This window comes from Protopterus annectens, chromosome 12.part0 (genome assembly GCF_019279795.1).
Source record: "Protopterus annectens isolate FY-2018-M chromosome 12.part0, PAN1.0, whole genome shotgun sequence".
Lineage (NCBI taxonomy): Eukaryota > Metazoa > Chordata > Ceratodontiformes > Protopteridae > Protopterus > Protopterus annectens.
The window spans coordinates 459,276,625-459,304,620 of record NC_056746.1 but is presented as its reverse complement, the minus strand read 5'-3'; positions in this window follow the sequence as shown (position 1 = coordinate 459,304,620).

Here is a 27,996-nt window from a genome sequence, read left to right as displayed (position 1 = left end):
AGACATACCAGACATTTTACTCAGAGGTCTCTGTCTTTAAATCCTGAAAGGTGTGTTTTATTATTATTATTATTATTATTATTATTATTGTTACTATTACTATAAAGTTCACTTTGTTGAATCCTCTTTCATCAATAAAATAATCTGATGTGTGTATTTCTGATCAAGTAGAGCTTTGCTCAGGTGAGATGTTGATGCTGGGAGCATACACTTTCCCGGTGATATGTGAGGTGTGCTTGCATGAAGGTAAATGGGAATTTTACTAATGCCAAAACTTTTGGATGCCCAAGTATTTGAGGGTTAGAGTTAGAGAAGGGGCTAAGTAAGGGGATACATGTAGCGTTGTGCTCATGTGTTTATATGCAGTGTCCGTGGGGGGAGTGTGAGAGAGATTGAGAGAGTGCTTTGTGTACTAATACTGTTTGGAAATGGATTTAATTCAAGTAATGCACAGTTTAGGGGTCGGGGCAGTGCCAGGGGTAAGATTAGCACAGATGAGTAAGACAGTATGGGAAGGGTGAAGTCTGGAATAGTGTCATATGGCTTAGCAAGGTAAAGGTAAGCACTAGGTACTTTCAATCCTTCATTGAATGCTGCTGTTATCTCTTTAATGAATGCTACAAGATTCAAAAGGCAACATCTCTTACTAGCAAACCCACAATGTACCATATCCAACAAATTAGGTGTCAATGACATTTTAGATAAACTCCATTATGACTTCCATTATGACTTACTCAATGATTTTCCATAGAACACACAGCTAGGCCTGTCTGGGTCTGATGTCTCCCCACTCCCTTTTGTGAACCAGTACTTCTACTGCTTGCAGGCATAGGAAGGGAGTGTCCACATGCTCACATTTTGGTTAATGTGACTGGCAGGCAGGCATCATAGTTGTGCCTCATAGCACTTGCTTCCCCAGTTCAGGTCTTAGGTGGGGTGCATTCTCTGTGGCATTTGCATGTTCTCCCTGTGCCCATGTCAGTTTTTAACAGGTGTTTTGGTATCCTCCCATATCCTAAAGATGATCTTCTAAATTCCTGTTAAGTGTGCATGCCGTGAGTGACACCATGTGTGTGTCATTGCTATCATGCAGTACATTGGTACCCTGTTTAGATGGATTTCAGTGCCTTGTGTTCTGGGAAAGACACTGGTTCTGGATCCCCCATGCCCCTAAATTGGATTAAGTCAGCAATCAAAGAATGTCTACTTGGAAAAAATGAAACAACAATTGACCCTAATCAGGGTTCATCTGGGCTTTCCTTAAGTCTGTGTAGGACGCCACTGGGTATGTTCTCTGCTCCACTGGAGTCTGAGTTTTTAGTTTTACTTATGGCAGCAGTTATCATGTCTGTAGTTGTATAGCATATGTCCCCTTGACTCTGTAGCTCTTTGTCTATTTTGAAGTTCCACAATTTATTTTCTGCAAGTATATCTGTTGTCTGCTATGGCTGAGTGATTCCTTCACTGTTTACTGATAACTTGTTATAGTCACAATTTTTTTCTGTGTAATTAAAGATTACATTATAATTGCTGAAAGCCTTAGAGAACAAGCTGAGTTCATTGTTACAAGAGTACAAGAACCATAGGGCAAGGGGTGGCATCTGCTCTCTTTAAACAGCAGCCTAAATATGCCTTGGCATTGCTCATTCTCACTAAATAACAGGTGTTTATAAAAGTTCTTGCAGGCAATTCTAAAGCAGGTGAAAGTGCCAGAAAATTGTTGCTTGCTGAAGTGAAAACATTCCAGATGAGGAATACAAAAGAACAACTTTAAAACAGTTTAAAAAAAAAAAGACTGTTGAATTTAAAGAATAACAATTCTTCTCTTTCACAGGTTTACTGCACATTAGTCTCAGTAATTCATTGAATGAGGTCATCACGCTCAGCAGGCTGGTGACGTGACTGAGGATATGGGTGAAATGAGATTTTAAAATTACTTGAATATTTTTAAATTAATTGAATATTTGTAAAGGGGGAACATAACTACGCTGACATAGAAATCCATGAAAATTTAGTTGTGTGCTTCAGTGAAATCCCCAAGGTTGAAACAGTAGTTTGTGGTGTGTTTCACTGTGTGTACATTTCAGAATAAAATATGGGAGAATTGAGATAAGACCTTTTATACACAGGCTACAGATGCATTGAATGCTAGTTTTTCCCTGCCATAGTTGCACACACAGCGTGCATTGTGGGTGTTGTGTTTGAAGTAAGTAAATTGATGTGGACAAAATCAGTGTTTAGCTGTACTGAAATCATTCAGTCTTTGGTGTGTTTTGTGTTCTAGCATACACTTGTTACTGTTTGAAAGTTTCGTTATAAATTTTTACAGAGGGCTGAGATATAGCCTTTTATACTTAATCAATAGATGCTTTGGTTATTAGAGTGAAGTACTAGACAACAATGATTCTTCACTAAGTTGACTTTAAATTAAAAATAAAAATCCATTTTCACATGTTTCAAATTTCTCACTGGAATTATGACTACCTCCCCTAGTTTAGAGTTATATATTACAGGAAGCTAAATTTGTCAACCAGGCCAAGTGCTTTCTGTAGATGCTGGACATGAGTTATCACATTTAAACATACAAGGTCCTACTTTATTAGGTACTACCAGCACTCTTTCACAATCTCATGGGTACATTTATTGTTGCTATTTGGTTTACAATAAATGTAGAAAGGCCTTTCCCAGTGGCTTTCAACAAAGCCACAGTGAAATATTTAACAGCCCCTGCAATTACTAAGTGCAGTTTATTTACTTCTGAGTGATGCCCTTCACTTTCATCAGAGCCATCTCCCTGGGGTCAAGAAAATGGAAATCAAAATCTAAACCAACTATACCAGAAGTAGTGAATATAGTAACAAAGATAAAACAACTCGAACTGGAGGTATTGCCAGCTACGCCAAGAGAAGTAGGGCGGTGGATGTGTAACATATTCCGCACAGCTAGCTGGAATTTAGTAAAGAATGATGTTATTTGAATATAAAACTGATTTCTACAGATCATACCTCTCAATCTGGAAACATCAAAAATCTGGACAAGGCCCATGAAAAATAGGTACAAATTGGTACTTTGATTAACATACAATTTGCATACATAATTATGTAACCACGCCCACTTCAATGGAATTGTGGGATACCAACTTTCAAACGCAAACTGAAAAACAGACAACCAAAATATGGCACCAGAGTCCCCCTTTTGCCATTCCAGTGTCCCATTGCCTGGCTATTTCACCCTATTTACCATAATCACTAATGTGCATACTGCTTTACTTCTACAATGATTATGTGGATTTCATTTTTACATTTTATAGCACAATGCACAAATACTAATAGATATCTGCTAAACAAAGCAATACTGTCTCACAATTAAAACAGACTTAGCATTAAAACTTCTCTGCCCTTGAAACTCACATTCATTGAAAGAGCATTGAAACCCACACCACATCCAAAGAAAATGCAGCTGGCCAGTGGTGGATAAAGATTACCTTTGGGCTGTTTTCAAATCATAGGCCCCTTGTACACAAAACAAGAAAATTACACATGTTTTTTGATACACCTTCCTGACTTTATTATATTCCTTGTATAATACAGCACACTTGTTAGACTTAGAGTACATTTTAAATTTATTGTTTGAACATTTTTCCAGTAGGCAATGAAACAAAATACCTGAACCAATAATAACAAAACTGCCCAATTCAGAACATTTCCATCATAAAAGTCTACTTCCACAACACACACACTTATATATATATATATATATATATATATATATATATATAATGACAGTAGTGTAAGTCATGGACATATTGCATAGCTTTTCGAACTTATTTTCAATTTCATTTTTTTGCTTGACTTACTCTGATTTGTGTTATCAGACCAACCCAATAGCTATAAATGCACAACAAAATAAACTAGATGAGCTGCATGTTTTAAGACTTCCAATTTTTAGTCCAAGTACTGACAGACCCTCTTCTACATTCATCCTGAAGCATCAAAACTATCATTGTAATCCAGGTGCTGTTAACTGGCCACTCTTGCTTCTCTGCTGTCTGCAGTGGAAAAATATGCATTTTGTCTTGAATACTGAAAAATGTACTGCACTTGTTTAAAATATTTCTCTTATAATGCAGCACAGAACATAGTAATTATGATTTTCTGTTCCTGAATTTGAGTTAATGATATTTTTTGCGCTTTCCACTATGGCACAAATGCTCTTGTGCATTACGTTTTCTCATTTCTGTTATATCTCTAACTACACCCTTGACTTGTTACACCCACCTCCTTTAAAAGTAGAACAACACAGTACAGTATCAGCAATACATCTACATACTGTGGGAGTAGAACCTACAGCCTTCTGCATCAAAAGCAAGTATTTAAGCTGTTATGCTATCAACAATAAAAGAAGACTCAGCATAAGCAACACTAAACTTATCTTCCTCTGAAGCGATCAGTTCCTTGTAAATTTGTAAAATCCATTCGACACTCAGCTTTATCTCTCAACTTTGCAGAAGAAGAAATCTGGAAAAAGCCAAAATTTATTGTGGGGGGGAGGGGGACAAAAGCTTAAAAACCAGGGACACATTTTAAACATTGCTTGTATAATTCTGGAAAGTTGCTAGAATAAAATGTTGTGTTACCACCATGCATTTCACTGCCAAGTCTTGAACCCAGGACCCTGTGCACTACAGTTACAGAAACATACCACTATGTCAAATCAGCAGTTTCCTGAACAATAGAAAGACTGAAACTTAAATGGCTATCATTTAGTGAATTCAGTTCTCACTTCCCACCATAGCTCTCAACCTCTTAGCGCAAAAAACCTGGACAAAGCCAATAATGGGGGAATACAGAATTCAGTTCTCACTTGTCACCATAGCTCTCAACCTCTTAGCACAAAAAACCTGGACAAAGCCAATAATAAGGGAATACTGAATTCAGTTCTCACTTGTCACCATAGGTCTCAACCTCTTGGCACAAAAAACCAGGACAAAGCCAATAATAAGGGAATACAGAATTCAGTTCTCACTTGTCACCATAGCTCTCAACCTCTTAGCACAAAAAACCTGGACAAAGCCAATAATAATGGAATACAGAATTCAGTTCTCACTTCTCAGCATTGCTCTCAACCTCTTAGCACAAAAAAAAAAACGGACAAAGTCAATAGTGGAGGAATACAGCCCAAAAATGGGGACAAATTTCAAATACTGTTCTTATAAACTTAGAAAATTGCTAGAATAAAAGGTTTTGTGTTACCATTTATTTTCTGAAGAATATGAAGTCTGAAATTCAAATGCTTGTCATTATTTAGTGAATTCAATCCTTCACTGAAATCCAGACCAGAAAACCACAGATTTTATGAGGAACAGAAGAAAAATATGAGGCATAAATCAGTAAAGTTCTGTAAAGTTTTCAAAAGGGGTGGTGGGTAGGGACTTTAGGCTCTTGTTACTTTGTATCCAAGGTACAAGGTTTGAGCCTGAGTACCTCCTCTAGCCACACACTCACAATTTTTTTCTCCTGACTTTCTTAATAAATATGCCATAACCTTGTTTTATTCTCTAACTTCGTGTTGCAATTCCTGATTGTATTATATGAAACCAACTTTAATTTTTCTATAAACTGGAGAACATTTCTGTATATATTAATTAATTGTCATGCAAGTTGTATCTGTTCTTAATCAATGTTTTCACACTATGTCTAATTTGGTATAATTATTTCAACTTTAGTTGTGCTTGTCTTATTTTTAAAGAATGTAAAATTATGGTTCTTAACATGTTTGTAGTACTCTGGAACTTTTCTCGCTGGGTTTCTGCTGAAAATGTGCACCTTTCCAGTTGTACTTTCCTGGTAATAAAACATCAATAAATAAATAATTTTGTATAGGGTTTATGTAACTCTTCCTCACTTTATACACCTGCTTTATTTACAATATTCTTAACTAGTGGATTTTACCTATTGGTCTCCATATTGACCTGTTTTATTACTTTAACTAACAAAACTGTAGGAAGGACTCAGTATAAGATTTAACTAACCCTTGTATACAGAGCCAAACCTTAGTTCCTTTTGTGCTTTCTAGTCATAAATGCTTTTATTTACTGGGGCTATGTATTTATTACAATATATCCAGTTGAACTTTTTTTCCCATGCCTTTCATAGTTATTTGAATTGGGGTAAATCTTGGTTAATTATCACATATTTGTTAATACAGCACTAGAGCTAATGGGCATAACACTTTGCTTAAAAGAGTTTATTTCTGCCTATGGTGCAGGGTACTCCATTTTCTCTCCATGTACACAGACTATGTCAATTTTTTGTTAACTAATTTTATGCTTACAAATATCCTGTAATCTAACTAATGTAAGAAGTCTCCCTGAGTCCGGAAATTTTCCCATCTCTTTCTCTTCTACTTCAATAACACATTTAGCAAGTTTAGTAATAACAAAGTATCAAAAAATAAAGATTCTACAGTTTTAGTAATTAAAAGGTTCATGTAGCTGCATTCATAAGCATGCTTTCAGTTACAGCTGCTTGGCCAGCAGTAACAGTTGTTAATGAATGGACAGTATTTTGAGGGCCTTTTACAACATTTAAAGTAAACCAGCTCAGATCACAATGTTTTCTTGTTTTTAAGGAAAGAAACTTGCATAAGTGAATGCTTTAGCCCTTGATGCATGAAAAATCTAACTTGGAACTAGTAATGTAGCAACAGACAGTCTACTAAAAGAAGTAACTGTTCAGAGTATTTAGGATCACTCACAAATCTCTTTCATTTCCTATCTTGTCATGACATAGAGTATCTCTTCCATAGCGGCAGCCCTGCAGCACATCTTTCAGCAGCAAAAACGGCCCTCGCATCTCATCTCTAGTGAAAACGGCTTCTTCCAGCAGCAAACAGGCCCTACAGCAATTCAAATGAAATCACGGCTTCTTGGCTTCTTCTGTATTCCTGCTAAGGAACCTTGCCGCAGCTGGAAATGTATGCACGTTGAGCTGAAGCTCAATTCCAACAGACTGGCAGGCCATTTCATGGAGCTGCTGTCATCATGCATGTGATGACGTCAGCTCAAAAAAAAAAACAGGAAATAATTTTTTTAAAATAAGCACTAGGAATTCAGAAATTAGGGGTGCTACTCGGGAATCGTGGCACCCCATTATTTGGACACCAAAACTCAGTAAAAATGAGTAATTTGGTATGGTTAGGAGGTATGCTACAGATGCTTGTATTGAAAATGTATTTTTAAAGATGTTTGTGTTAAAAATGCATCAATAGTGTGTCCTGCTGGACAGAGGAAGAAATGTACATGTATTATTGTAACTGTTGAAATGTATATATTGTAACAGAGGATAGTGGAGCTGATGAGGTTAATCTCAATCCACCTGACTTTGGAAAATAGTAAGAAATTAAATTACTTAATTTAGGTGATAAATATTGTATCTTCCGGTTCTCAATGCAGCCACAGACAAAAAGTCTGTACTAGGAAGTTTCCTGCATTGTCATTGGGGAGAACTAATTGCTACTCTGGAAGGGTGGAAGTCTGAAATTGTTTTATTACTTCCAGGAGCTGCAGCAGATCTTAGCAGGGCTCTGTGTATGTGTGCATTTTTGACACATAGGTGCTAAACCCTGGCAGTTTCTAGCAATGGGGTGTTGCACAAGAACCAGAAGTTAGATTAACAGATGTATGTGATGTCATTATGTAATCTAGGACTGAAATAATTTTTAATACTAGGTGAGACTGAAGTCTCGGGGCAGGTTGTTTTTGCAACCTGATAAAGAAGGATCTCTGACCTACTTCATCTTGTCTTGCCCTAGTAAGTAACCAGGGAATAATAATTCTTTAGATCAGTCAGGAATATATAGTGAGATTAGTTAAGTATTGTTTTTCTGTAACTGTGCACACCTGTCCACCTGTGTTATTTTTAATATTTCCTGTGACTGAAACTCTAGTGTTTATTGTAAATATATATTTAGTATTTTCATGTTTTTATTATTTATTATTAAATATTTTTAAACTTTTCATTGTGGCTGCTGCTTTAGAGAATATTTTAACCTTTGAGAGTACTTACATCTATTGGTCACACTGTGGCCACTACTAAAGCCTGGCTGTTTGGTAAACATTACCACTGGTATTAATATTAATTTCACTCAGTATAATTGGGTACCCTTGCAAGAGCCTTAGAGTAGTTGGCTTTGGAGTGTCTAGCGTCTACCTCATAGTCTGGGCAGAAGGGGGCATAGCTAGCAAATCTGTGCCAGCCTTTCCTAGGTGTGTGTGTGTGTGTGTGTGTGTGTGTGTGTGTGTGTGTGTGTGTGTGTGTAAATCAAATCTCAAAGTGTGTGTGTGTGTGTATGTCAGCTACTTGGAGCAGGGACATGAAACACTGGTTTCACAGACAGGGTGCTGGGGACTTGGTTTAAACACTCAGCTGAGGATTCAACCCTACAGTTGTGCCAGTGGGGAGTCATACTTGGGACCTGGAAAGAAACCCAGACCCCTGACTGAGTGTGTTCCCTGTGTGCTGTGAAGGGAAATTGTGCTTGATGCAGAAAGCTGGAAATGGAAATACTGGGGGTATCCATTTTTGTTTCAAGTAAACATCCCTGTCTAGTGCCAGTGGTGAGGATTCAGGCTCCTTGATTGCTGACCCAGAGTGGGATGTCACAGGGAGGAATGAGGTTTAAAAGAAGGCAGAACCTAAATGAGCTATGTAATGTTTGAATGAAAATAATTGGGTGGATTATAAATGATGTATAATATTTGCAAGTGGTAGTGTGTCAGTATGGTATGAGATGTAAAATGCTTGCAACTAGGATTGTGTCTGTGTGGTTTGTTTTCATTAATATAAAAGTATGATTGCCTATGTCATAAGTGATGGTTTAATAAACATGTTTCTTGTTAAAAAAGGATAGGAATTGAATAATGTATGTAATGTTACTTAGGTTAGCAATATATGTGAAGTATAATGTTTGTAAATGTTAACTTGTTAATACAGTTTGATTACTTTTATATAAATGTGAATTTGCCGCTGTCACAAGTAATAATTCAATAAAGGTGTTTAAAAAAAAGTAAAGTTCTGCTGCACTGTATATGTTATCTAGTCTTCCCTGATAGCATGCATTACATCCACAGTGTATGAATATAGGAATTAGAAATATAAGATTCAGTTCCGTGTAATTGATATTGTGAACACCCCTTCAATACTATGCTGTTTGAACTTTAAAAATATGGTATGGTAAAAAAATGCATTGTGAATGCTTAAACTTTGCAGCAAGAAATGTTTCATTCGATGATTTGTTCAAGAGTATGATGATTTATTTACTGGTTTGAGTTGTTTACTATATGGTTATACTATTCAGACATAGTACATAGTCCAAGAAAACTTTCAATAGTTTTGCAGTCCAGAATCAAGTAAGAGTTAACTCACTGAAAAAATAGATGTGATGCTGAAACAGACTCTACTAAATTGCCAGCAAAGCAAGACATAAATCATACTTGTATAAACTATAAATCCACTAAACATGACTACATCTATAAAAAATAAAACACTGTCTATATCATAATGTTGAAGGGGTGGTACCTACCATGCCAGGACCAAAGTGTTGTATGTGTGCATCTATGTGCTTGATGAGAAAATAAGATTTTGGCAAATAAGCCTTGAAAAGAAAAGTTTCAAGTTGTGTGCTTTCACTGCAAATGGTTTCCGTTTCATATTTTGTCAGCATTTGAAGTGTTTCAAAAAGCTGTTGCAGAGAAAATCAAGAGGATAAATGATTGGCATTAATATGACTAATAAAATGCACTAATGTCTGTATGAATACTTTTCCTGTAAATAACCATTTCTTCTGTGAAATGAGAGCTTGTGTAGTATGAGGTATATGGGATAGAATATTGATCTCCTTATATGGAATGAAAATTATAAGACATTTCTACTTATTACAAGAAAAATCACCCATATTAGTTCAAACTTGACAGATAAACCAGGTTTCTTACTCATACTTTGGATATTACTTAAGAAAATGCTGAATGACAAGAAACAGTATTTAGTCCTGTGTATAAGAATAGGCATAATGACAGGTTCAGAAAGATTTTGCAGCTTTTTCTTGTAAGTAGAATCAATATATTTTGGCTATTTACATACCAACACTCTTCTGTGCTTGTGGCAGATACAGTTTTGTTTAATGTTCTTGTTGGACTGAACAAATGAATAATTCACAAACATATTACAGAGTAGCACTAATGCTGTTGCTACTCAGTCATAATCTAACAATAGCCTCATCTATAATTTTGTAGGAAATTTCTGTGCCATCATTCTTAATGCTTCAGTGCAGACAGCAATTGCTTATACAATGTCTTGCATGGCTTGACAAGAACTGCCTGCTTAGTGCTTGCACAAGGCCCATACACTGACCTCTGTTAGGATATTGTCTGGAGTGCTATGGTGGACTCAAATGTGTGGAACATGATTTGAACCTAGGTCATATCCAGGGACTCATCTACAAACTACATGAAGCAGACTTTCAACATTTTTTTTAATTTACCTATATTTGTCTGATATTCCTTTCTGCCCATGGATTTAGAGGTTAGTATCCTAGAACTCACTGAAAGTATCCACCTATACTTATTTGGGTCATACAGGATAACATTTCATAGGAAGGAAGAAGCAGCTAAGTCATGCTTTATTTATGTATGGTAGTGTATGGATCATTTTGAAGGAAGGAAATGCATTCCAACAATAGTAACTGTGTTTAATGTGTAGCTGTCTTTCAAGACAATGGTATCTTAGTCTTTATTCCTACAAATCAAAACTGAAATAAATTACATTGTACCTTTAATCGCATTAAGTAATCAGTAAAGTGATGCAATTGTATATTTGGTTCAAACTTGCCTAATCTTGCATGAAATAGAGTATAAAACTATCTTGCAGTAGTAGACAACTATTGAATTCCCCTATACTCAAAATATCCATGCATTTGTGATTTTCTGATGTTCAGACTGTATACTCTAGCAAAAACCAAGGAAATAACTGCAAAATAATAATATCTTGAAAACTATATGAGATACAGATATGGACACTACATTTCTGGTCAGCCACACAAGATCTGTAACTTAACTTCAAGATTCAATGTAATATATTTTATAACAGTATTACTCAGATGATGTACAAGTTCCATTGTTTATCTTACTTCTGTTATTGCAGCACCACCAATGAAATAGCTGCCTTAATTTTAGTTGTATGCAGCACTGATGCAGTTTAGCAGCTTTGTATGTACAACATACAGTCACAATTATTACTCACTTTATACAGTACAGGGTCAAATGGTAGCTGGAGTCTATCCAAGCAAAAAGCAAGCACAAGGCAAAAAAATTATTTTAGAAAGAATAACAATGTATCAAGAAATGCATGCACCATCCGTGCACACATACATATACACAGAGAGCATGTTTACATCTGGCAATCTAGAGGGTCACCAGTTCACCTATGGCAAGTGTTTGAAATATGGGAGTAAATCAGAGCATTAAGTAAAAGCCCATATGGATACAGGGACAACATGCAGACTCCACATAGAAGCCACCTCATCCAAGCCCTGAACCACATATACAATAACTGGGAGGCAGTAATGTAAACTGCTATGTTACTGTACTGTCCTGTAAGTGTTACACAGCTTAGTAATTTCCCAGCTGTAGGACAGTTATACTATATCTTACCTGTGCTTTCAAAGTAACTTTAGTTCTGCTGCTCAACTCTTCATCTCACCAGCAGAGGGTAGTATGGAAGTCCAGTAATCCCCATTTTGCAATAAGTGTTAGCTCAGTAGATTACACACTTTCCTTAGATGCTGGAAGCTCGGAAGGCTGTGGGTTAGGATCATAAGCATTAGAACACAATTAAGCCATAAGACCCTTTACACCTTGTCAACACCAACCCTCATGATGTATCTCCTGCTTCCAATAGGATGAAGCAGAATAGACCAGAGATAAATTTGCAGATGTCATTCAAATCATCAAGGATGTTTTTGAAAATTCTAGGGTGCTACTCTCTTTGACATGTAAGGAGAGTTTATTACAAAGCGGAGGTAAACACTAAGTAACAAATCTATCCCTCCAAGAATTTTTGTTTATACTTTGGTGGAAGTTTAAGTCTTTAAATCTAGTGTTTGCAAAGCTGTTGATCTTATGGAGATGTAAGAGGCATAGGAGAGCAGGGTCCTTGAGAGAGAGCAGGATGCAAAATACAGATCACTCTAGAACAGCCTGTAAGGAACAGAGTACAGACACAGGGTTACGTCTCTCTCTATATCCTAGTGCCTTTAGCCATTAAGATTTTTAGTCTGGTACTGTCTGAGACTTTCTAGTTGTGTTGCGTATCTGGACAGGTACTTGCCAAAGGGGACATTATACTTGTCAACTGGACTACTTAAAGCTGAATATAGAAGGTTAATGACATTTCACAACTTGGATGAAATGCCTTTAGTTATCAGTTGTGCTAAGTAGAATTATTTGCCAAGAAACCAAGATCTCAGATTGCTTTATCACTTTAGAGTGGAGTGCTGGTTGTGCACAAATGGCTGGCGAGTGGGTATTTTTTTATTATTAGAAGCATCAGTGCTGCACCATTTTACATTAATTTTAAGACCTTTTCAAGTGCAGCTGTAATAGGGATGATTTGGAAATTTTGCCCAACTTGCAGTCCGCAACAAATTTCATTAGCCATATGTCAGGATTAGCTGTTACTTTTTCTCTTTCAGAAGGGGTGCCTGCTACTTTAACTTTTTGGGGTTCTGCCTTTAGCCACTTCCCAATCCATCTTACCACATACTTTTCTAACAATACCTGCATGGGAAATAGTATTAAAGGCATTGGTTAGGTCTAAATAGGTTGTGTTAACTGTGTGACCTCCATTTACAACCACAGAAAAAAATCACTAGGTTGAGCAGACATGATCTTTTGGTTCACAAAACCAAACTGCTGAGGGTCAAATTGTAAAAAAAAATGATGTTGCACTAAATGTATCTGCCAAGATACCTGCTATGGCCTTTAGATTAGAGTAGGTTGTATCATTTTGGATTAATTCAGAGCAATGCTGTGTATAGTTTCTTAGATTCCTAATGTAGCTAATGAAGGCTATATAGCTGTCCTTCACCTCACTACCTGTGTTAGTTGATATTCAGCATTATATCCCCTAACGGCAGCTTTTAGTTATTTGCTATTCCTTTTAGTAGCATCTTTAAGGTGGGTAGCTCTATGTTTATTGTAAGATTTTAGAAGTTTTTTTATTGCGTTATAGAGCTTGCTTATAGTAGTGGACTACTGTGGTAGTTTACTTTTGAACTTCCTAGCATAAGTGGCTCTCGGAAGGGACTGCTCGATCGAAGCATTTTACCAAATGATATTAAAGCTGTGAAGTATAACCATCAGATGCAGCTTCATGGGGACTAGTGATATTATAAGTAAACTAAGAGATTTAATCACAGAGTTTGAGTAAAGCTGCTTTCTTCAAGTCTTTAAATTCAGATTTGGTCACTGTGGTGGAGTTTGTAGCATTAAATTTGAAGGCTGTTAATATATGACCAGATTTAGCCAGTGATAGGAATGTTATGGTAGTAATACAGGATGAGGATATGCTGATAAGGATGAGGTCTAGAATGTTAAACCTCTAGTGAGCTTGTTTACCAGCTGTTCAATGGAATTATCATTCACATAGCCCAAGAATCTCCAGGTATATCCAGCTTTACATGTATAGAATCACCAAATGAGTAACTGAACTTTAACATTAAGAAGGATTTTTTTCATTCCGAGTATTCCAGAGAGTACATTCAGGAATTCCTCATGATCATCTGACAATGTCCTATAACAGACAATGAATTGATAGTTTATTTTTTTTAATGTAATTTGGAGATCAGTGAGTTCATTTTCAGGGTTTCTATGAACTTGCCTAGCAATGATATGTTCTCTGACAAATATGGATGCACCCCTACTTCTCCTCTCAGGCCTCAGTGCATGGTTAGCACTGAACTTGGTACAGAGAGAATGTTATCTTTACACTGAAACCAGTTCTTAGTTACAGCACAGATATGGATGTGTTCAAGTTGAAGGAGATCCTCAAAATGGACTACATTGTTTTTTTTTATTTCTTGCATTGAGAAGAACTACCCAGATATAGCCTGAATTTAAGCATGTTGAAGTTTTATCCATTATGTTGGCATGCCCAGCAGATGATCTCTCTTTAAAAAAAAAAAAAAAAAGATGCTATGGGAGTAGCAAGAGATTTAGACATGTGGATGTCATGAAGTGAAAGATGCAAGTCATTGTTTGCAAAGCAAGTACACATGTCAACCATCTCATCCCTATACTGACACATATTGGACCCCCTTCCCCAATGATACCAACTACTTAACCAAATATTGAAGCCAACTTTCTTTTCTTTGTATGCAAGAATCATTTGGGTGAAGGTAAGATCCCACTCAGCACCATAGTCTAACCTGCATTTTACACATTCCAGGGGAATACAACATGTGTTGCCAGTAAGACAACTGCCTGCCACCCTTTCTTTGTCCTGCCTCATAAGCATGGAGTGTACCTGACAATGAAGTCTCCAATTATTAAGACATTTCTATTTATTTGTGGTTTAGTGGAAGTAGATGGTTTACAGTCTGTAGGTGATTCCTTACTGTGTGTGAGGGTAGTGGTGTGATGTCTTTAGATGTCTATTGAGGCTTTAGTTTCCTGGTTTCAGGAGGCTTGAGAAGGGGCTTTTTGACAACCTCAGCATATGTGGTCTTGGTATGTTTATGCAGAGCTGTGGATAATAGTATATGTTGTTCATAGCCCATTTTTTGATGAGAAGTGGGCTCCATGTTGTGTAGATACTTCTACCTCTCACAGATTATACTGTGTATGTGAAGTAGGGAGCACTGCCTAAAACCACTAAGTACAATGAAGATGGCAACACAAGGGATACAACTATGTTGTTCATCCACTTTTCCAGGTGGGTCTGAGTCTTATAAGGAGAAAAGCACCACTATATTAATAGTAGATCAGTCAATAGTCAACAAGTACAAGGATCATAAGTCCAAGAGATGATATTAACTGAAATTGTAACAAAGGTAAGTAGTAAATAACAAGCTTACAAGAAGTTTAAGCAAGCAGGATAAGAACGTAAGTGGAAAAAGTCACAATAACCAAGTAAGCTGCAAAGGCAATAGTAAGCAAATAACAAGTTTACAAGTAATTTAAGCAACAAGGGGATTAAATTGATAGCAATAGGTATATAACAACACTGTCACTCTAAAGGCTCAAGAGAGTACAATAGCCAAAACAATTAGACAGATTGCCTGGAATGTGAATTTAAGAAAAATATCAACTGGCTGCTATACTGCACCATCTGCCATAGCTGGGCACAGATGAGCAATGCAGTAGAATTTAAAACAATGCTTAGGCAAGCAACAGTCAATAGAAACTCATAATTATAGCTCATTTTCAGCAAATACTAGCTCATTTTGCTGCAAAATCCCCTTCTTTTTCAAGAAACAAATTGCTAAAACAGTTCTAAACTTTAAAAATACTGACAGGCAACACAGGTCTCAATATTAACTATAAATTGCTTAAATTAGACACATTCTTGGTGTTGGAGGGTTCAAATTTGTACTGACCTGTATTTTTTTCTATCGCCACACCAGATACTTAGATTTATGTCTCACTGCTGATTTTGCAGTGCAGAATAAGAGGATGCTGCACTTCTGGGGTACCACCCTTTGAATGAAATGTTAAACTGAAATGATGGCACCTCAAGTGGATATGACATATCTCACATTACATACTGAAAAGAGCAAAGTTTCCTGACCTACAGTCATCCATTTTACAAACCATCAGTTTCATTAATGTGAAATAAAAAACTATAATGTAAAATTGCAAATAAAAGTAAGCTTACATAATTTAAATATTTAATTCTTAAACATAAATTGTATAATACCTTTCTACACTAAATGCATGGTCTATTTCTTTAACTACATTGGCATTATTTCATTCTTTATTTACCTGTCTGTATCTTTCTTCCATATTTTCTATACTTCTACATGATCACTGACACACTCTCTATCCTAAATCATTATTCTCACAATATCCATAACAAAAAAATTTACATTTTTATTTCATAATACTCAAAATTCCTTGCTTACAGCTACAAGAAACCATAATTTCTATTACATATCAAAGGGTGTGCTCTACTGCCTCTCGCACATCAGATGTCTTGTCATATTCACTACTTGTGAAACAGATGCATACGTTGTCACCTTTGTTTTCCTATTTTCTTATGTGACATTATCAAAATGTTTTATTCATTATAAACCCTCACCATTCCTTCTCATACATCTCAGCTATCAAGATTTTCATAGCATGTCCAGATTTTTGCCTCATATTTTTGGCCCATTCCTCATAAAATTTGTGGTTTTCTGGCAAATAATTGAGGATTGACGTCACTAAATAGTAACAAACATTTCAGTTTCAGATTTCATATCCTTCAGAAAATACATAATTCAAAGTCTGTTATTCTAGTAACTTTCTAAGTTTATAGGGATAATATTTAAAATCTGTCCCTAGTTTTGGGCCTTTGTCTCTCCATTGTTTCTGGCTTTGTCCAGATTTCTTGCACTGAGAGGTTAACAGGAATGTTCCTTCTGTCAGAGTGTTTTTAATTTTAACACAGGTAAATCTCCAGCTATTAAACTATAAAGTATTTTTGCATAATACTCTCATACCACTTGTTTCTTTTGTCTTCAAGAAATTCTGAATACAGTAGGGGAAGTTTTACTAGTATCCTGATCAATTTTCCCTTATCACATATAAATATCACTTTGGTTCCCCTATAAATATAAGCCATAAACCTTGCTAAAAAGGCAAAAGTAAAATAAACATTAAATGACCTCTACTATTACAGTGTATTTAGGTATGCATTCACAATAATGCCACCTCTGAAATAGTTTTCTCTTCCCTGTAAATAATGGCCTTCATCTACATGAGCTTGTACTATTATATATGAGGACCACCACAAAAGCATTAGCCAAGATATGACCTTGAACCCTGCCATACCACCTGACTTAAATGATGGACAGCCAAGTCTATCATTCATGAAAACCAGATGTCATGGAAGAGAGGTGTTCTCCAATGACAGGCAGAGGTAAAGAAATCCTTTCAGGAACTCTTTGACCAGCAGGTGCTGGACCACAGTCGTGCTTATCATATGGTCAGTAGGAGCACTAACTGAGTCAGGAGTCATACAAGAGACCAACACAGGACAGAATCACGTGCCAATGAACCAGCAAGTGGTCTTGGCTAATGCTCTCCCCAAACAGAGAATTCTTTCCAATTGGCAAACTACATCTGTCAGGTAGAAATTTTCCTAACAGCTTCAAGTAGTATGGTTTTTCCTCAAAATGAACACACATTTCTTTATTAAGAGTGAAATTCACAAACTATCTCCACAAATTTGTTAGGCTGGTACACAATAAGAACCACATAATAAAGCCTGACACAATTTACAAGGCTCTGATCATTCCAGTAAATGTTGGCATATACCCCTGCATGCCTTGGCTTGTCCAGATACAAAGTAGGCATTAAGGCTATTGAAATCAAGCTTGATATGAAGTTTTGATATGTGACATTTTAGTAAAATATTATGATACAAATTGGTGACGTATCGCTACATATTGTAGTAGTAAAATCTGTATGTAACAGAGAGACTGCAATAAATCATCTCCGAGGTCATGTTAAAAACAGGATGTGTAAATGGCAGAGATGTTTGTCACTCATGAAGAGGGGATTTTGAGTTCAGAAGTGGATACTCTTGTGGAATCCTCACCAGAATAAGCTGTGGAACACTAACTGTGTTGTCTGTGGCTATATCAAGGGAACAACAGAAGCCTAGATATAGATACTCAGAGGGTGCCAGTGGGCCTGCTTCAAATGTACCAAAATTTATAAGGCAGCTTGACCTAACCTAAAGTACTAAGTCTATGGACTCAAATACATTTTTGTTTTCCTTTGAGAGACTTCACAAATAAAATGACCAGAAAATATATACAACTTAAGGGTCTAAACCAAGGTGACCAACCATCCCAGTTTTCCAGGGCAGTCCCAGTTTGGAAGTCTCTGTCCTAGAACCCAAATGTTGTCTTTGGGACATGGAAATGTCCCGGTTTAATCTGAATCGTCCTGACTTGGGAGTTTGTGGCTGACAGAGACCGCTGAAGACCTGACATGTAAAACTACCTTCTCTGTCCTTTTGCTCTGCCTTTTCATTACTTTAGTGAGGTGTGCTGTTATTGGTACCAAATTATGCTAAAACCTAGACCTCCAATCAAGTGCATTTCCTTTCCTATGAAGTTGGGGTATTGCTAGCCCCAATCAGAAAAATCCATTCTCAGCAGTGAACCAGCAGAATTAGTGATGGAGAAGTGTTGTTAAGCATGTTACAGGTCCAAATGACCAATCACTATATTACTGGCCTGCAAGGGTGCAGGGAGCTGGAGGGAGTTGATGTGACAGGGAGTTCTGAGAATAAAAACAGTGGCTATACTTAGTACTTCATAATAGGATCATGCAGAATAAAGCCAAGAAAGAAAAGGTATACATGGGGCATTTGGTACTTATAAGTTCATAGGTTGGTACTAGGCTATCATCCCTAGGGCCTATACAAGCCTAGCCATAACAATTCCCTGGCTATTTCTACCAACAGTATTTACTTCCCTGGACCCCTGTCTAGCAGGGTGACTGATGTGATCCCCGGGGAGAATTTCCTATCTCCCATCCAATCATCAAGGTTCCTTTTGAAAAGGGCCAATGAGGCGCTCTGCTTGACATGTATGGGCAGTCTATTCCAATGTGTGGGGAGTCTCTGGGTCAGGAACCTATCCCCCCAGCATGTTTTGTTCATTGTGATGACAAGGTTTAGATTCCTGGAGCATGTGGTTCTGAGGGATTGGGATTTCTTTAAGTGGAGCATGTCCAACAGCTCAGGGTTTGACATGGCCTTGTATTATGCAGAGATCGCCTGAGTAGACGATATGCCACAGAGTATAGCTGGAGTTTTTTTAGACGGTCAGCATATGGCATCTGCTTTAGGCCTGTGATTCTTTTAGTGAGGTATTTCTGTGGCCTTTCCAGCTGTTGCAGATGTCTTGTGAGGTACATACCAAACGGGGCATTATACTCTATAATGGGTCTAATGAGATATATATATATATATATATATATATATATATATATATGTATTTTTTAAGCATGGCAATATTGTATATATAGTAATATTTGACTACAGTTTGTGTGTCTTTCAGGGAGTTAAAGCTACTGGGTGTTGTAAGTCTTGTGATCTTGCTATCAGATTCAGCCTAAAGTAGGGCTTCTAGGTTAAATAATTTCATATCTAAAGCCTCTTATCCAAATTGGCATTGAATATTCTTTATTGATATACACACATGACAACAGACATTTAAAACTAAGATCCGGGTTAGTTTGGTAGTCTTTCTCTTGATTTACAGTCAAATGAATACATACACTGACTGTGTTTAGCCTGATCCTGTATAAAAGCCATATAAAATTGTTAATATTTAAGTAGGTTACGTGCTCAGACTTCCTTGATCCTCCTCTGAAACTGTCTCAAACTTCCCCTCTGAGGCTAGCCTCAGCATTTGAGAAACACTGTTCTGGAGTATTTCATTTAAATGTCCTAAATGATTTTTTTGAGAATTATGTTTAGCCATAGTAAGTAAATGAGACTGTGTTGCATGCAAAGATGAATTCCTGTCTTATCAGATTTCTGTATAGTTACATTTCTGGTATCATAATGCACCATCCCATCCAAAGGTTGATCATGCTAAACTCATGGATTAAAATAAATTTCAGTTTTCCATTAGAGACCTCACAATATTTTGTTTCCAGTATAAATAGAAAAAGTAATCGTAAGGTTTTGTGTGTGGTAAATGAGGATGAGTCACTTTTTTTCTATACAAAATGTCATTTCCATACTTGTGTTATGCCATCCTTTACTTGACATGCTTAACTGAGATCCTGTCTGCCCACGCAGGTGAAATTCAGTTGGATGCCTAAGATTCCATGGCACTTGTTCGACAAACTGTAGCAGTAAAATTTATTTAAAACAACCACAATACAATGACCTTTGTAAAGTAAGAACACCAACCACTTCATTCATTATGCAGGAATTATTGTCACTCCTCATCTATTTATAAAGACATAATTCGGCTATGCCCTCTAGCCCATCAAGTTGTTTTGTTTGTCTTTCGGCTTTTCCCGGTTAGGGGTCGCCACAGCAGAACTCCAGTCTGCTAATGATTGGCAGTAGATTTTCACGAATGCTGAGGTGCCAGCTCGACGTTCAACCTTCAATGAAGGCACGCCCATTTATGCATGTCTTTCGAACGCCCACGCAAGCCTAAGAGAGGACATGCAGACTCCACACAGAAGGCACTCCAGCCGAGAATCAAATGGGAGAACCTCTTGCTGTGAGGCAACAACACTACCGCTGCACCACAGAGGCATAGACAGAATAAAAATCCTTAAAAGAAAAGCATCAGCTTTCCAGTGTTGTTGCTTCCATGAACTGTTTTACCTTGTGGCTTAAAATTTATATCATCTAAAAGTTTCTGAATTGCTGCCTTTTATTTATTTACTTGTTAAATTTTGGTAAATGTCTAGGCGCAGCTGAAAAGGGTGCACCATTCCGTTAGAAAGTTGGGGAGAAAACCTCAGTATTAATATAGACTGCAAATTAGTCTACAACATTGAATACTGAGACAAAGTGCAGCAGGCTAATTTTGTACATGTATCTTGTCAGTAAAGAGGAACTGTGATGTTGTTTGTTGTGGTATATACGATGCTCTCAATTTTAACATCTGCTGAGAGATGCACATCTTTGTACATGTGAACAATACGGTCATCCCGAATACTAGAACTAGATTTTCGGTAGGTGTGATATGAAAATTACAAGAAGATATGTTTAATAGAGGAGAAAGTGAAGGAAGTCTAATGCACGGGAGGAGGTACAAGTGCGACTGGGTGAGGAGGAAGGGGTGTAAGGGGATATATGAATACTTAGAAGAATGTTTGACGAGTAGGGGAGAGGAATAACTATATGTAAAAGAACACAGAAAATACAGGTCCTGTGCCAGTAGAATTACTCGGATACAGTAACTGTAGGAATGAAAGATAGAAGAATGCAATTTGCACATGGATGAAAACTGCAAAGTACTTCAATGGTTGCATATTTGCACACTTTAAACTGGGGCTAAGAAGCTCATAAGGTAACTTCACAATCCAGGCAGGAGAAAGTCATCTGCAGTGACAGAAAGATTGCCTGAACGTAAACTGAAGTATACTCTCACACTCTTCCATTATAAAATCTGTAAAACACTGTAATATTACAAACGGCCCTAAATAATAATTGCCATTTCAACAACCTCTTAAATCCAATAACTCATCATAACCTTGTCCTTAATTTCACAAATGTTCCACCTAGAACAGAAAGAGTAACTTTTTTTTTCCTCCCACCATCTGTAAATGGCTATACCCTAACTTCCATCCAACCCTAACTACTACGCTTACCAACTTCAATCAATATTCACTCAAAGCCTGGCAAAATGGAATTCTGACCAGAAAGAGGTCACCTTCAGTTATATGCTGTACTGAAAAAAGCTTTCTTCAACCTTATTTTTGTAATATGGGAGTCTCTTTCTGCCAGACTAGTTAAGTATCAGTAATCCCTTTCCCTTTGGACACTCTCCTTACTCATTTTGCTAAGTGTGCAAAGTGTAAATGGTTTTCACCCACCTAGTTCTCTTCACCACCCCTCTTTTTAAGTACCCTCATCAACATTGTCTTTCTTATCCCACAGCATCATCTTCATTAATGTATTATTTGTACTCTTTATTCATTTACTTTCCTTACATTTTACAAAGAAAAAGCACTCTGTTTCCAAGCCTTAATCTTATTTTCTAAACAAATATTTCTTTTTAACATATATATATATATATATATATATATATATATATAGTCTATATTTACATACATGTTTGCTAATGTATAAAGTCTCACTTTAGCAATTCCTCAGGTTTTAGTTTACAGTTTTTGTTGTTTACCACTAGCCAGACTAGTGGTAGAAAAGGGTCATTTGACCAGTCCACATACCAGGTTAAACAAAAATATATAAACAAATATAAATGCATCTCCAGGAATGTCCAGTTTAAGAGGCTACACTTGCTAATAAATAAAAACAGTAGAACTTCCTACCCTCTGGGCAACCCATGCATCATATTATTACAAATACCTTTTCATCTTGTTCATGATTAAATGCAGTCTGTAAGACAGCAACAGCCAGACAGAACTTGACTCTTCAAGACATCAGAAAGATCAAGCACTACCCCTTATTCAGACAATTATTTAAGGAAAACCTGATGGAAATAAAAAAAATGTTGTTAACCCCCACCACTGTAAACCTTTTCCTATATTAAGACCTGTTATCACAATGGGTCTATATTACATATTTGAACGCTTAAATGTTCGAATCGCTAAAGATCGACCGTTAGTGATCGAACATTTAAATGTTCTAATATAAATAAAAATTAAAAAAAAAAAAAAAAACCTAACGGGTGTAAGCAGGGGGGCAAGCCCCCCTGCACCCCCCAACCCCAGATACTTAAACAGACCAACTCCAAGATCGTGCTACAGTGTAGGCAATGGGACATTTTGCATTTCTGCACTGAAGTGCGTTCTCAGAGTTGGTATATTTATGTAGTGGGGGGTGGGGCACAGATCCCCATGTGGGGGGTGCAGGGGGGTTGCCCCCTGCTTAAACCCTTTCCTTTTTCTTTTTTTTGTTTAATTTTTTTACATATTTGAACATTTGAATGTATGATCACTAAAGGTCAGTCTTTAGCAATTTGAACATTTAAGTGTTCGAATGTGTAATATAGACCCATCACAATAATGGTCTGCTTTGGATTAGTGTACTTAATTGACTATAACACAATATTCTATACTCTACTTGTTACTGCAGAACGTGAATTTTAAATTTTTGTAAATATAACACTGAATTAACGTTTCTGCTTTTGATCTATTACACTGCAACATACTATATATTTTATATAAAAATTTACTTGATATCTTATTAGAACGCATGTGGCACCCTGTTATTTATTTGATCCTTGCCTTTTCCTCTACAGATATATTATGTGCTCTATATAGATATATATATATATATATATATATATAGCTTCACTTCATAATACTGAAATACCAAAACACTGAAAATGAGAAAACTTCATAATATGGAAGCTCAAAATACTGAAAATCAAACTCCAGAAAACTCAAAATCCTGAATGTCAAAATACTGAAAACAGATAAGATACATATACTGACTGTAAACAACAAAATCTAATTACATTCTTTCAAATATAAGAAGAGGGGCAAGCCCCCCTGCACCCCCCACTTCCCTTGCTACTTAAATATATCAACTCCAAGATTGCACGTAGTGAAGTGCAATCTTGGAGTTGATATATTTAAGTAGCAGGGGGTGTGGGGGGCACAGCCCACCGTATGGGGGGGGTGCAGGTGTGCTTACTCCCCTGCTTATACTTGGTGAAAAGTAATATGATTTATCTTGTTTAAAATCAGTATATGTATTCTGTGTGTTTTCAGGATTTTGAACTTTCAGGATTTTGATTTCACTGTTTTGAATTTCAGTATTGTGATATTTCAGTGTTATGAAGGGAAACTATATATATATATATATATATATATATATATATATATATATATATATGTGTGTGTGTGTGTGTGTGTGTGTGTGTATATATATATATATATATATATATATATATTTTTTTTTTTTTTTTGTTACATTTGCCTTTACCTCATGGCCTGGGTTGCAACTGAAAAGGGCTAGTGGACTAGTCTCATCCACCCAGTTAACAAATATTAAATAAATAAAATACATGTGTGCAGTAGATTAAATAAAAGACATTATCCTAGGTCTGCCATGTATGAAGAACCCTGAAGAAGTTGATGTGGTGGGATCTGAGAGATTTTAGATGTAAAATGATGTTTGATGTTATCAATTTACATAAGAATCCATGGATGTCACTTCCAAGATGGCTGCACACTGATCAACAGCTTAATTTCGGCTCTCCCAGTGTGAAAAAAGAAACAGAAATAGGGGCTATTAATTCTGCCAGCTTCAGTAAAATTCGGTTACTGACTAGTAAGTACACTGACTACATGCCAGCAAAGAAGAAACTTAGACAGCCTGAAAGAAAATCAGCTAGAAAAAGTGAAGAGAAGCCACTGACTGGGAAAAATCCTGCTGTTGTTCAGCAAAAGCAGTTCAAGCTCCAGTTTTGGTACAAGAGATGGCTTATGGTAATTTAGAGGAAAAATAAATCAAATGTACTCAGAACTGTTTAAAATAAATAAAGTGTTGAATTAGTATTTCAACTCAAATAACAGGCTGGAAAAATGAAAGAAGCTTTAAGCTACTATTCAGATGAAATGACAAAACTGCAAAAATTAGGTCAAAATGACGAAAAGGCTGTCTGAGGATGAGGCTTCTGAAGCAGAACTGTTTCAAAAAATGGTTGTGTAAGAGGACAGACCACACAAAGAAAACTGGGATTTTCTGCTGTGCTAGAGAAATTGGAATGAAAAGACTGCATTAACTTTAGGAAAGTACAAATAAGCAACTGGACTGGTATTCCACAGCAGGATTTGTTAATTGAAAGGGCACATTGGGTGTATGCTCCAAACCTGGCCACGAGAAAGCACCCAAGACATGTATTAGTAAAGATGCAATCATATATCATATCAGGAGAAAGACTTGATCCTGACAAAACTGTGGCAGAAGGGCAAAGCGTTAAAAATTGGGCACAGTAGAGTGTTTGTGGAAAATGGTTATTCACTTATACACAAGGCAGAAGGGAGGAAGCAGATTTACCACAGCAATCAGGGAATGTTGAGAGGCAGGTGTGAGATTCAAGTTGCTGTATCCAGCTGTCTTTGGAATATTTTTTTTCTGGAATATCAAAGATATTTCTTGATGCAAAACAGGCTAAGGAGGAAATCTGAAAGTTTGTCCAACAAAGAATGAGCCATCAGAGAGAAGGATGTTCTGCTTTGCTTTCTTCTGATAGTAAAGCTCATAGACAGCTCCAAAGAAAAATGCCTGAAAGACAGAAAAAAAAAAGCACAGGAGTGGTCTAGAAAAATTGGAAGTACCTTGGACTTGAACCAGAGTCTGGTGCTGGGAGATGGAGATCAATGGTAAGAGGACCAGCAACATTGAAAGTGGTGAATAAATGTGAGATTATAAACTATCAATCATATTTGTGAAATGTGGCTTTACAATAAAAAGTGACTGAGAGGTATTGGACTTTTTTTTTCTGACGTTGTTAAACGTGTCGGTAGACTGAAAAGCATAAGCATATACCCCACTTTGTGTCAATAATGTTTAGAATGACAGTTAAAATAATCATAAGTAAGTGTAAGTAAAACAATTTTTGTTCTTAACAGTATTTGTATGAAACATTTCATGATATAAAATCCATGTTATATAGTAAAGAAGATTTGCGTAGTATGTAGCCAGAGTTTCTAAAATGAGGGGCAAGGGTGAGTCTTTTTAATGACTGCAGTAGATGATAAAGATACTAAAATAATGAAGCACTTTTTGGTTGAAAAAATGTATGCATTGCAATGTAAAAATAGAAGAAAAGATGGAGAAAAGTGTGTTTATGTAACTATGTTGTAATCTTGGACTGTTGGGGTGGGGGAAGGTGTGTAAAAATGCACTGATTATAATATACTTAGAGTTGAGAAGTTTTCTCTTACTTTTGCATGGGTGAATGTCTGGATTAATGCCCTTGGTTTAATCTAAAAATGTGTGTGTGTAAGCATGTGGATTTGAAAAATAGAAAAACATGGTGAACACATCCTCTTTCTTTTAGCAAATAAATGTTCAGTATGAGTTGAGAAGCCTGCAGCTCAGGGTAGTTATACATTCTGTTCTTATGTTTCCATGAAGACAAGTAGATTACAGGTGGAGGTAATAAATCATATAAGTTCTGAATACTGGAGATAAATGTAAAATTAAAAGGTACGACTGCAAGCAGCTGAGTAATAAATAAAGTCTGAAATTATTGGAAGTGAATAAAAGATAGCAGCTTCCTGGGCAGTCTAAATACTTCAGTGCATTTTCTAGAACAGTGTATAATTCAATTTTATATAAAGATAGCAAGTGTATTTTTTTCTTAAAGCTAAAGGTTAATGTTTTCTGAAAGCACATATGCTGGTTTTCACATCTCATAGGGGAATAGAAAAGAATGGACCACAATTAGTGTAAGTGGGAGCATAAGTGCCTTAGCATGGCTAACCTTACTTTCAAATGTCTATGGGAGCAGCTGTCAATTTTGGACAATTGTTCCTGTCAGGAGGGATAAACTTAGTTATCTGAAGATGCACATAGTTTTATGTGTTTGTTTTAAATTAATAGGTTGGGGGTGTTTGTTTTTTGGTTGAGGGTTTACATTAAAACAAAAAAGTCTTGATAAATGGGACACACTTTCAAATGGAGATGACAGGAAATAACTCTATGAAAGATTAACCTGTAAACATTGTGGGTGCATATAAAACAAAAATAGGAAATATACATTTAAAAAAGCTGTCATGTATAATAGGTGGGGATAATATGTTCTTATAACAACTACACTATCCATATTACTTTGGAATGTATATGGCCTCACAAGTAAAGACAAAAAGGTAAGAGTATCAAATTATAATAAGAGATGCAGAATTCAAATAGCAATGCTGCAGGAACATCATTTGAAAAAAATGAGCATATGAATTTTATAAAGAAAGGATTTCAGGATGGATATTCATCAGAATATCAGGGACAAAGGAAATCGCTAGAGGAGTTTCAAAAGTGACAGAAGAGGGCAAAAGATAACAATGGTAGATTTGTAGCAGTAAGGGGCTACTGACAAGGGTGGCGGATTATCCCAGAGCTGTTGGACATGCTCCACTTAAGGAAAACCCAATCCCTCTGAGCTACACGCTCTAGGGATCTAAACCTTTTCACCACAATAAAAAGAACATGCTGGAGGGATAGATTCCTGTCCTAGAGACTTCCCATACTCTGGAACAAACTACCTATCTATATCAAACAAAGCTTCTCATTAGCACTCTTCAAGAAAAATCTTGATGATTGGATAGGAAACAGGAAATTCACCCCAGGATCACCTCTGTGGCTCTGCTTGACAGGGGCACAGGAAAATAATTTTCTTAGGTGGCAAAAGCCAGGGTACGTTTTTGGCTAGGCTTGTATAGGCCCTAGGGCTGATAGCCAAGTATCTACCTATGAACCTATGTATTTATATTCCACCTAAAAGTACTATTATGTTGTTTAAGAATATTACTTATAGATGGGGACTGAATTTGATTTGCAGCAGTGAGACTGTATCTGGGGACCTAGAGGGAAAAGAGGGTAGATTTCTGAAGAAATTTATGAAAATAATTGGTACAGAAGATATGAATTCAATAGTAGGAATACTGAGAGAATTTACTTATTATTCCCCAAGGTATAATAATTGGGCTAGACTAGAATCATATTTCCCAGCAACACGTGCATTTAATTGAATGCTTCAACACACATCCAATAACTATTTTAGATCATGAGCAAATAAAAACTAAGACAAAAATGCAGGATAATGAAAGTGGAAATGAGATGCCAATGCTTCCCTAACTTCCTGTTAAAAAGAAAGGAATTTAAGGAATGGGTAGTGGAAATTATTCAAGATATATTAAGGAAGACAGAAATTTCTTCAGAAATTATAGTTACTCGGTGGGATAAAATGAAAGTGGAGTTTAAAAACAGAGTAGAGATTAAAGAAAAAGAAACATGGTTAAAAAGTACAGGAATTATTTAGAGGGTCCAACAAAGGTTA